At 44.0% G+C, this 12,496-nt stretch overlaps 2 gene segments (V, D, J or C); both read left to right on the forward strand.

Moving 5' to 3' along the window:
• Positions 1 to 12,496, forward strand: part of LOC309544178 (immunoglobulin gamma-1 heavy chain-like) — a 764,436-nt gene that overhangs the window by 626,453 nt on the left and 125,487 nt on the right.
• The window catches only part of LOC309559259 (Ig mu chain C region membrane-bound form-like), a 65,706-nt gene that overhangs the window by 35,791 nt on the left and 17,419 nt on the right, over positions 1 to 12,496 (forward strand). The window contains exons 5-6 of the C gene segment in view: positions 1,584 to 1,886; positions 10,157 to 10,477.

The raw sequence follows: 12,496 nt of genomic DNA on the forward strand, positions 1-12,496 counted from the left end.
GTGACATACTGAAGCAGAGCATGATCCCCTTCCTTCAGAGACTGGGCCGCAGGGCAGTATTCCAACATGATAACGACCTCAAACACACCTCCACAATGACCACTGCCTTGCTAAAGAAGCTGAGGGTAAAGGTGATAGACTGGCCAAGCATATCTCCAGACCTAAACCCTATTGAGCATCTGTGGGGCATCCTCAAACAGAAGGTGGAGGAGCGCAAGGTCTATACCATCCACCAGCTCCCTGATGTCATCATGGAGGAGTGGAAGAAGACTCCAGTGGCAACCTGTAAAGCTCTGGTGAACTCCATGTCCAAGATGGTTAAGGCAGTGCTGGAAAATAATGGTGGCCACACAAAATATTAACACTTAGGGCTCAATTTTGGACAATTTTTGCTAGTGGTGTACTTACTTTTGTTGCCAGTGGTTTAGACATTAATGGCTGTGTGTTGAGTTATTTTTAGGGGACAGCAAATTTACACTGTAAGGGTCCATTCACACTAGCGCGACTTGTCAGGCGACCAAGTCGCCTGCCAAGTCGCGGTCAGTCGCTCGCCATTGATTAGCACAGGACCCGTTCTAATAGGAGCGACACAAGTCGCTTCGACTCAGAAAAAGGGTCCTGTACTACTTTGGGGCGACCTGGAGGCGACTTGCATTGACTTCAATTATATGAAGTCCGTGCAAGTGGCGCCGAAATCGCGGTGCACAGTCGGATCGCGCCAGTCTGAATGGGCTGTAATACAAGCTGTACACTCACTACTTTACATTGTAGCAAAGTATAATTTCTTCAGTGTTGTCATATGAAAAGATATAATAAAATATTTACAAAAATGTGAGGGGTGTACTCACCTTTGTGAAATACTGTATATAGTGCCAACAGTTTGCGCAGCGCTTTACAACATGAGGGCAGACAGTACAGTTACATTACAATTCAATGCAGGGGGAATCAGAGGGCCCTGATCATTAGAGCTTACAATCTAAAAGGGAGGGTCAAGTGATACAAAAGGTAATAACTGTGAGGGATGAGTTGATGGAGAAAATAAATGTACAGTTGTTAGGTGGGGGCAGGATAGGCTTGTCTGAAGAGAAGGGTGCTTAGGGATCGGCCAAAAGCAGAGTAGGCGATAGATATGTATTGGGTCACTCTACTTTCACACCTTGAGATTTTATATGCCAGATGACATTGAAAATATTCCCCCAAATAACTGCAGGAGAAAGGACAAAATTTCAGCTAAAGGATATTCCTAAATGCATAATGTGATGTTTACCAGTTGAGGACTTTCCTACATGTTCATAGATGTACTGCAAGTCACTGCCAAGTCCTAAAGACTTGGCGGAGACCTGCATCACACCTGTGCATGCACAATATATCCCAAGATGGCATAGCTGAACAGTGGTGATAGAACCAATAGAATGCTGGACTGAAGTTTCACAAACCACCTATGGCTAAATGTGTCTAAAATGTCTTTACATTGCTACATTTTTTCGCTGAACTTGATAGGTATTTCATTTGTTTATATGATAAAAATGTATGTGATAACTATTAAGTGAAACCTGTCCTGAAACATGTCTCTCTGTCCCCAGCATGCCAATCAATCTTTGTCACACCAACTGTGGAATTAGAATTGCCATCCAGGGAAGATTTTCTAAATGACAGTGCTACAGTAACATGCTCAATTCTGGGCACCAAACCAGATGCCAGTCAAGTATATTTAATGTTTGATGGCAAGAAACCAAAGAAAACTATAACTGTTCACAATGGGAACAATCAAAGGATCAAGCACAGTTACAAGGTTACCGATAAAGAATGGGAGCCAATCAAGGAAATATCCTGTGTGGTGAAACAGCCTTGCTCTATGCCAGATGTTAACGTAACAATAAATAAAAGTGAGTATATTGCACAGTCAACATTCGGCAAATGGCAAACACCAAAACTAATTAAGGCATTACTATTGTACAAAACTCCCAAGCAACTTACATAATCTGTTGCAGCATTAGAGAAAATTAGAATGTAAACTGTCATTTGTTTGTGTGTAGGGTTGAGCGAACACCTAGATGTCCGTGTTCGACGGGTTCGGCCGAACTTTAAAAAAAAGTCCGGGTCCGTGTCCCGGACTTTTACCGAACTTTTCCCGGACACCGAACCCCATTGAAGTCAATGGGGACCCGAACTTTAAGGCACTAAAATGGCTCTAAAACACCAAAGGAAAGGGCTAGAGTGCTGCAAATGGCAGCAAAACGTAATTAAGAGCATGGCAAGTGCTCTGCAAACAAATGTGGATAGGGAAATAACTTAAAACAACAAAAAAAAACAGAAAAATAAAACAATGTTCTTCTTCATCTCTGAAGGACGAGGCCCATATGGAGTAGGAGGGAGGTTAAGGTGGTGGTGGATGTGGCGGTGACATAGGCGTGCGCACAGGGTGTGCTGGGTGTGCCTGGGCACACCCTAATCACCTAGGGCACATAGCATTGCCAGTGAGGAGATGGGAAAGATCTCCCTGGGACCTGCTCTGCTCTATTTCTCCTTGCCTACAGGTACATGGCCCCGATACATTACTCTCCCTGCTGGCAAACACATGCATGTGTATTTCAACTTTGGGGTGCACACCTTAATGCAATAGGCTGCGCACACCTATGGGCGGTGTAGGTGGAAGCGGCGGTGGAGGAGGACCAGGGCCGGATTAACAGCATCATGGGCTTGGTGCTGAGGATTTTGAAGGGCCTTAGGGCCGTGCCTTGCCATGCACCCAGAGGAGGAAGGGTGCAGCCATGCATGCCTAATTCAACATGGGATGCTGTCTCTGAAGCCCATAAACACATCCATGCATCGCCAACTGTCCCTCCTTGTCCGGCCTTCACGCTGTGTGGGGAGGTTCTGAGGGTGCTGCCTGGGGAAGCGAGCATAGAAGCCAGACTTCTGTGTTTACAAGTGACAGAAGAGCGGTAACAGTGAATATGGCCAACCCGGGGCCTATATAAAGGTAGGGGCCTGGAGCTTCAGCTCCAATAGCCCCTACATTAATCTGGCCCTGAGGTGGAGGACGAGGTAGCCAACACTGCTTCTTTTCACAAATTTTAAATGAGGGTACACCCCAAAAGAGTGAGAAAGAGCAAAAATGGAACAATGGGTGGGTAAGGTCGGTATCCATTGCTATTCTGCATAAGGTACGGAAAAGTCCCGTGGGATCCATGCCTGGTTCATTTTAATGAACGTGAGCTTGTCCACATTGTCTCTGGACAGGCGGCTGCGCTTGTCTGTTATAACGCCCCCAGCCGTGCTAAATACCCGTTCAGATAATACACTGGCTGCAGGGCACGCCAGCACCTCCAAGGCGTAAAGGGCAAGCTCAGGCCATGTGCCCAATTTGGAGACCCAGAAGTTGAAGGGGGCAGACCCGTCATTCACTACATGTAGGCGTGTGCACACATACTGCTCCACCATGTTGGTAAAATGCTGCCTCCTGCTAAGACGTTCCATCTGAGCTGCTGGTGCTGCTGTTTGTTGTGGCGTGCTGACAAAGCTTTTCCACATTTCGGCCATGCTAACCCTGCCTTCTGAGGTGCTGGCGGTGCCCTGGTTGCGTTGGCGACCTCCTCCTCCTCCTCCTCTGCCTTGTGCTTCCACTGTGGCCCCGCTGTCAGATGGGAATGCCAGCAGCATGGCGTCTACCAGCGTGCGCTTGTACTCGCGCATCTTGCGATCGCGCTCCAGTGAGTGAATTAAGGACGGTACGTTGTCCTTGTAACGGGGATCCAGCAGCGTGGCCACCCAGTAATCAGCACAAGTTAGAATGTGGGCAACTCGGCGGTCGTTGTGGAGACACTGCAGCATGTAATCGCTCATGTGTGCCAGGCTGCCCAGAGGCAACGAAAGGCTGTCCTCTGTGGGAGGTGTATGGTCCGTGTCCTCTGTATCCCCCCAGCCACGCACCAGTGATGGCCATGAGCTGGCCTGGGTGCCACCCTGCTGTGAACATGGTTCCATCTCCTCCTCCAGCTCCTCCTCCTCCTCATCCTCCTCATCCTCCAGAACTGTGCCCCTGCTGGACAATTGCGTCCCTGGCGTTTGCGTGTGCAGGAACCCACCCTCGGAGCCCCTTGCGAATGACTGCCCTGAAAGCCTTGGAAATGTTACCTCTTCATCCTCCTCCTCCTCCTCATCCTGTGCCACATCCTCTTCCATCATCGCCCGAATTGTTTTTTCAAGGAGGCATAGAAGTGGGATAGTTAAGCTGAGAACGGCGTCATTGCCACTGGCCATGTTGGTGGAGTACTCAAAACAGCGCAACAAGGCACACAGGTCTCGCATGGAGGCCCAGTTAAATTAAATAGCGGAATAGAAAATATGATCCAAAAAAAGTGTATGTATATCACACGTACACAACCACACTAGGCCCCAATTACTATTGTTTGTACCCCTAAAAGGCTAGATGAGGAGTAGGGGGAGTATGGAACAGGCAGCACCCTCAAACCTTCAGAAGTATGAGATGAACCCCAACAACTTGGAAAGGTGGATCTCTCTCACACGTACCGACACAGACTATCCCGCAATTCAATTGATCCTCAAAGGTTTTTATTGAATAGCGGAATAGGAAATATGATCAAAAAAAGTGTATGTATCTCGCACGTACACAACCACACTAGGCCCCAATTACTATTGTTTGTACCCCTAAAAGGCTAGATGAGGAGTAGGGGGGGTATGGAACAGGCAGCACCCTCAAACCTTCAGAAGTATGAGATGAACCCCAACAACTTGGAAAGGTGGATCTCTCTCACACGTACCGACACAGACTATCCCGCAATTCAATTGATCCTCAAAGGTTTTTATTGAATAGCGGAATAGGAAATATGATCAAAAAAAGTGTATGTATCTCGCACGTACACAACCACACTAGGCCCCAATTACTATTGTTTGTACCCCTAAAAGGCTAGATGAGGAGTAGGGGGGGGTATGGAACAGGCAGCACCCTCAAACCTTCAGAAGTATGAGATGAACCCCAACAACTTGGAAAGGTGGATCTCTCTCACACGTACCGACACAGACTATCCCGCAATTCAATTGATCCTCAAAGGTTTTTATTGAATAGCGGAATAGGAAATATGATCAAAAAAAGTGTATGTATCTCGCACGTACACAACCACACTAGGCCCCAATTACTATTGTTTGTACCCCTAAAAGGCTAGATGAGGAGTAGGGGGGGTATGGAACAGGCAGCACCCTCAAACCTTCAGAAGTATGAGATGAACCCCAACAACTTGGAAAGGTGGATCTCTCTCACACGTACCAACACAGACTATCCCCCAATTTAACTGATCCCCAGAGGTTTTTGATTAAATAGCGGAATAGAAAATATGATCCCAAAAAAGTGTATGTATATCACACGTACACAACCACACTAGGCCCCAATTACTATTGTTTGTACCCCTAAAAGGCTAGGAGTAGGGGGAGTATGGAACAGGCAGCACCCTCAAACCTTCAGAAGTATGAGATGAACCCCAACAACTTGGAAAGGTGGATCTCTCTCACACGTACCAACACAGACTATCCCCCAATTTAACTGATCCCCAGAGGTTTTTGATTAAATAGCGGAATAGAAAATATGATCCCAAAAAAGTGTATGTATATCACACGTACACAACCACACTAGGCCCCAATTACTATTGTTTGTACCCCTAAAAGGCTAGGAGTAGGGGGAGTATGGAACAGGCAGCACCCTCAAACCTTCAGAAGTATGAGATGAACCCCAACAACTTGGAAAGGTGGATCTCTCTCACACGTACCAACACAGACTATCCCCCAATTTAACTGATCCCCAAAGGTTTTTGATTAAATAGCGGAATAGAAAATATGATCCCAAAAAAGTGTATGTATATCACACGTACACAACCACACTAGGCCCCAATTACTATTGTTTGTACCCCTAAAAGGCTAGGAGTAGGGGGAGTATGGAACAGGCAGCACCCTCAAACCTTCAGAAGTATGAGATGAACCCCAACAACTTGGAAAGGTGGATCTCTCTCACACGTACCAACACAGACTATCCCCCAATTTAACTGATCCCCAAAGGTTTTTGATTAAATAGCGGAATAGAAAATATGATCCCAAAAAAGTGTATGTATATCACACGTACACAACCACACTAGGCCCCAATTACTATTGTTTGTACCCCTAAAAGGCTAGGAGTAGGGGGAGTATGGAACAGGCAGCACCCTCAAACCTTCAGAAGTATGAGATGAACCCCAACAACTTGGAAAGGTGGATCTCTCTCACACGTACCAACACAGACTATCCCCCAATTTAACTGATCCCCAAAGGTTTTTGATTAAATAGCGGAATAGAAAATATGATCCCAAAAAAGTGTATGTATATCACACGTACACAACCACACTAGGCCCCAATTACTATTGTTTGTACCCCTAAAAGGCTAGGAGTAGGGGGAGTATGGAACAGGCAGCACCCTCAAACCTTCAGAAGTATGAGATGAACCCCAACAACTTGGAAAGGTGGATCTCTCTCACACGTACCAACACAGACTATCCCCCAATTTAACTGATCCCCAAAGGTTTTTGATTAAATAGCGGAATAGAAAATATGATCCCAAAAAAGTGTATGTATATCACACGTACACAACCACACTAGGCCCCAATTACTATTGTTTGTACCCCTAAAAGGCTAGGAGTAGGGGGAGTATGGAACAGGCAGCACCCTCAAACCTTCAGAAGTATGAGATGAACCCCAACAACTTGGAAAGGTGGATCTCTCTCACACGTACCAACACAGACTATCCCCCAATTTAACTGATCCCCAGAGGTTTTTGATTAAATAGCGGAATAGAAAATATGATCCCAAAAAAGTGTATGTATATCACACGTACACAACCACACTAGGCCCCAATTACTATTGTTTGTACCCCTAAAAGGCTAGGAGTAGGGGGAGTATGGAACAGGCAGCACCCTCAAACCTTCAGAAGTATGAGATGAACCCCAACAACTTGGAAAGGTGGATCTCTCTCACACGTACCAACACAGACTATCCCCCAATTTAACTGATCCCCAAAGGTTTTTGATTAAATAGCGGAATAGAAAATATGATCCCAAAAAAGTGTATGTATATCACACGTACACAACCACACTAGGCCCCAATTACTATTGTTTGTACCCCTAAAAGGCTAGGAGTAGGGGGAGTATGGAACAGGCAGCACCCTCAAACCTTCAGAAGTATGAGATGAACCTCAACAACTTGGAAAGGTGGATCTCTCTCACACGTACCAACACAGACTATCCCCCAATTTAACTGATCCCCAAAGGTTTTTGATTAAATAGCGGAATAGAAAATATGATCCCAAAAAAGTGTATGTATATCACACGTACACAACCACACTAGGCCCCAATTACTATTGTTTGTACCCCTAAAAGGCTAGGAGTAGGGGGAGTATGGAACAGGCAGCACCCTCAAACCTTCAGAAGTATGAGATGAACCCCAACAACTTGGAAAGGTGGATCTCTCTCACACGTACCAACACAGACTATCCCCCAATTTAACTGATCCCCAAAGGTTTTTGATTAAATAGCGGAATAGAAAATATGATCCCAAAAAAGTGTATGTATATCACACGTACACAACCACACTAGGCCCCAATTACTATTGTTTGTACCCCTAAAAGGCTAGGAGTAGGGGGAGTATGGAACAGGCAGCACCCTCAAACCTTCAGAAGTATGAGATGAACCCCAACAACTTGGAAAGGTGGATCTCTCTCACACGTACCAACACAGACTATCCCCCAATTTAACTGATCCCCAAAGGTTTTTGATTAAATAGCGGAATAGAAAATATGATCCCAAAAAAGTGTATGTATATCACACGTACACAACCACACTAGGCCCCAATTACTATTGTTTGTACCCCTAAAAGGCTAGATGAGGAGTAGGGGGAGTATGGAACAGGCAGCACCCTCAAACCTTCAGTATGAGATTGTGTTCACTGTACCCCACAAAGATTGAGTTCACTGCACCCCACAATGATTGTGTTCACTGCACCCCACAAAGATTGTGTTCACTGCACCTCACAAAGATTGTGTTCACTGTACCCCCCAAAGATTGTGTTCACTGCACCCCACAAAGATTCTGTTCACTGTACCCCACAAAGATTGTGTTCACTGCACCCCAAAAAGATTGTGTTCACTGCACCCCAAAAAGGATGTTGTTCACTGCACCCCAAAAAGGATGTTGTTCACTCCACCCCAAAAAGATTGTGTTCACTGCACCCCACAAAGATTGTGTTCACTGCACCCCAAAAAGATTGTGTTCACTGCACCCCAAAAATGATTTTGTTCACTGCACCCCAAAAAGGATTTTGTTCACTGCACCCCAAAAAGGATGTTGTTCACTCCACCCCAAAAAGATTGTGTTCACTGCACCCCAAAAAGATTGTGTTCACTGCACCCCACAAAGGATTTTGTTCACTGCACCCCAAAAAGATTGTGTTCACTGCACCCCAAAAAGGATGTTGTTCACTGCACCCCAAAAAGGATTTTGTTCACTGCACCCCAAAAAGATTGTGTTCACTGCACCCCACAAAGGATTTTGTTCACTGCACCCCACAAAGATTGTGTTCACTGCACACCAAAAAGGATTGTGTTCACTGCACCCCAAAAAGATTTTGTTCACTGCACCCCAAAAAGATTGTGTTCACTGCAGCCCAAAAAGATTGTGTTCACTGCAGCCCAAAAAGATTGTGTTCACTGCAGCCCAAAAAGATTGTGTTCACTGCAGCCCAAAAAGATTGTGTTCACTGCAGCCCAAAAAGATTGTGTTCACTGCAGCTCACACACAGAAAAATGGATGTGGATCACTGACACCTGCCTATCTCCAATCCCACACCACACAGCAATATCGATTGTAGTTTGTAGAACACAGTTTCCCTAAAATTCAGCAGACTCTGTCCCTAACAGGATTGAGAAGAGATCGTAGATCAGGATTGAGTGCAGACCCCACCCCCCACACAGCAATATCGATTGTAGTTTGTAGAAGACACTGACCCTATATAATTCAGCAGACTCTATCCCTAAAATGCCTACAACTCGCCCTGCCTAAACACTCCGACCTGTCCCTCAATTCTATCCGGACACAAATGGTTTTTTCCTGCCTATCTTTCCCTAATCAGCAGCCAGCACGTTGATGTGTGCTCTGTCCCTGAATCTAAGCAGCATAATGACGCCGCTGCGGCTGCCTCGAACTTATAAAGACTTGGTCACATGCTTCAGACGGCCAATCACAGCTACTGAGACATTTGCAGGCATGGCTGGGATGGCTTAAGGCACACCAGTTAAACGATTGTTGATTGGCTGTTGAAAGCCCGCCATGAAAAGAGCGCCAAAGCATGCAAAACCCGGAAATAAAACGACCGAACACGGATTTTTACCCGAACATACAGTAAAGTGTCCGTGTCCGTGTTCGGGTACAAAAAATCCAATTATTCGGTACGAACACGAATAATACAGTCCGTGTTCGCTCAACACTATTTGTGTGTGCTAAAGAGGTGGACACATTTTCTGTTTTTTATTTGGTGACTTATTGCACATCATGACATGAGAACTGTCACACAAACCATTTCATTTTCTGGTTGACAGAAAATGACAGTTGTTGGGGGATTGGGTACACACAGATAAAAGTTCCATATATCTGCATGTAAAATGCAAATTCATTATGATATACAACTTATAGTACCTATTGCCCAAATAGTTTTTGGTAGGATCATAAGACTTTTAAATATCCACTTTAGCATGAGTGCCCATGTGTAATTAACATGGGCAAATCATCACATTTCTACAGTTCCCACATTGTAACAAGATACAATTTCAAACATGTTTGAGTGGACATAGTGGAAACATCACAAATCCTGCAGATATAATGGATCAAAGCAGGAAAACATAAATTATACAGATTTATGAAATTATATACACTACTGACCACCACATTAGGATTCCCGACTGCTGCCATAATAACCATAGTGGGTCGTGCCTGAATTAATTTTATGTAATATCTCAGACCTGCTATATATAGAAGGCCTATTACAATACTTAAATATTAGTATGAGCAACTGGATTGTTGTGTAGCTGCTATGGAGTATCATTACACACTGTTTTATGTTGTAGCTCTTGAAGATATCAAGCCAAAGTCCCCCAGTGTTAACATTTTAGCATCTTGTTGTGATGGAAATGAAGCAGACATGGTGACATTGGTGTGCACAATCTCCAATTTCTGGCCCCAAATTATTTTGGTGAAATGGTTACAGAATGGAAGCATCTATAAAGACGACACTGCTTCTGCCCTTCCAATGCTTGACAGAAATGGAAATTACTTTGCTACAAGTACACTGAAAATTCCCAGGGAAAGCTGGTATAAGGAGGAGTCATACACCTGTGAGGTTACCCACCAGAAGAAAACTTTTCAGGCGAATATAAGTATATGTAAAGGTAAGGAGCCTTATACTAGATATGTTTTAGTCATTCTACTTCCACATTGTTAGGTTCTATATGCCAGATGGCATTGAAAATATTCCCCCAAATAACTGCAAGAGAAAGGGCGGTTGTCCAAAGCTTCAGTTAAAGGATATTCCTAATTGCATAATGCATTGCAATACATTTTGCATACAAAACACAGCATGCACCGAAATAAGCATGCAAATATGCTTATTCCTGTGCACTTAAAGCGGTTGTAAACCACTGGACTGGTTCCAACGCATACTAGCACACTATGTTAAAATTACCCTAAAACAAAGCCCTCCTGCGTGAGATCGCGGGGCTGCAGCGGGCTCCCATCTTCACCCGTCTTGCTTCCAGGTTTGTGGACTCCGACTGTGACTGGCAGGACCTGCGATGAAGTCACTCCCGCGCATGCACGCGGGAGCCGAAGATTACAGCACAGGGCTTGGAAGGAACGGCGCAGCTGGCCGTTCCTTCAGAGCTCATGTGCCAGTGACGTCACTGGCTGCATGTAATATAAATATCTCCTAAATGGGCATACACTACATTTAGGCAAGCCTTATTATAGGCTTACCTATAGGTAAAAGTAATGTGTGAAACTTTACTTCTGCTTTAACAATTGCTATAAACGAGAACTAAGTTAATATAGTAGTGCGCATCAAGTGGCATTGAAGTGCTTGTGCATTGCTTTGTTCAACAAAGCTTTCTCTGCCCCTCACAGCTGAGTATCACCGAAAGACAGAATGCTACATTTACCCCAAGTATTATAAAGTCTACTAAATGGGTCCTGCCACCACTAGACATTCTTCGTAAAAAGCACTTTTAAATTATACAATCACGCAGTTACCCAAACATGGACTCCTGTTTTCCAGTGGGTCATGTCTGCTTTGAATTTTTCTGTGGAATTCATCACTTTACTAAAAGCTGCAGTAAAATAAATAAATAAATATAATAAAGCACAGTAATGTGCTCTGAGCACAGTAAATATGTTAAACTTGTTTGAGAAAAGAAGAGCCCTATCATATGAGGGCCCATGTCAGAGATAACTCTGTGGAACACTGCTGGCTATGCACCACAAGGCTTTTTAAAGTTTTTAAATGTGTATAATAAAGTAAGCAGTACATGTATTTTTAAGATGTGTAGACTTTCAAGACCTTTTCTGTATTTATGGTATGCATATGTGAGTTATGTGTAAATGAGAAATTAAAACAACTAACGATTAAATGTTAAACCCTTTTGAACCACTTTAGTTGTAACACATGTACAACAACTTGGAATACAGGCCTATTGATTTGGCAATAACTTTGTCATTACTTATGTTACTAAAGCAATACATATTTTCAGGGAAAAGCAGAAATTATTTTGGCAATATAATGTCTTGTAAAAATTATTCTATATTTTTTTTAATGTAAAGCCAATACAGTTAGAATAGTGTTAATTTTAAAACAGCAGCGGACAAAGAGTGCAATTTGATTGGTCCCATTCATAAAGAGACTAAAATTAAGCAAAATCATGGCAAAGTTTATTTCATATAAAATAAATTCTTTGCGTGCATGGCTTTGTCATGCAACACTGCAAAAATTAGTAAACGAAACAAACAAAAATGAAAAGTTTACATGTATAGAAAACACAAATTTTAAAAAATTCAGCCAAACATTCAGGCCTGATTCGTCCCTGAAATGATGAACATGGATGCACCAGACCCCTGCTGTGAGCCACATCCGTATTAATTGTGAACCCAGCCTTAGTAAAGAACCTCTTTTGTATGCATATAACAAACCTAGTCTAAATACATTTATCACAAACAAAGTAACCACTGGCTATGCTGCTGAAACAAGGGTAAAAGCTGCTGTTAAATCAACTGCCTGTCACTGTGATTTCACCAAGTATACTGACTATTAGGGATGGGCTCTGTGTTCGAGTCCCCACAAAACACCTTGTCCCCATGTTGATGGGGACAAGGACCTCTTCCCAACAACCCTGGGCTGTGGTTGTGGGGATCTGTGGGTG

This window comes from Pelophylax lessonae (assembly GCF_965119305.1).
Source record: "Pelophylax lessonae genome assembly, chromosome: 1".
Lineage (NCBI taxonomy): Eukaryota > Metazoa > Chordata > Amphibia > Anura > Ranidae > Pelophylax > Pelophylax lessonae.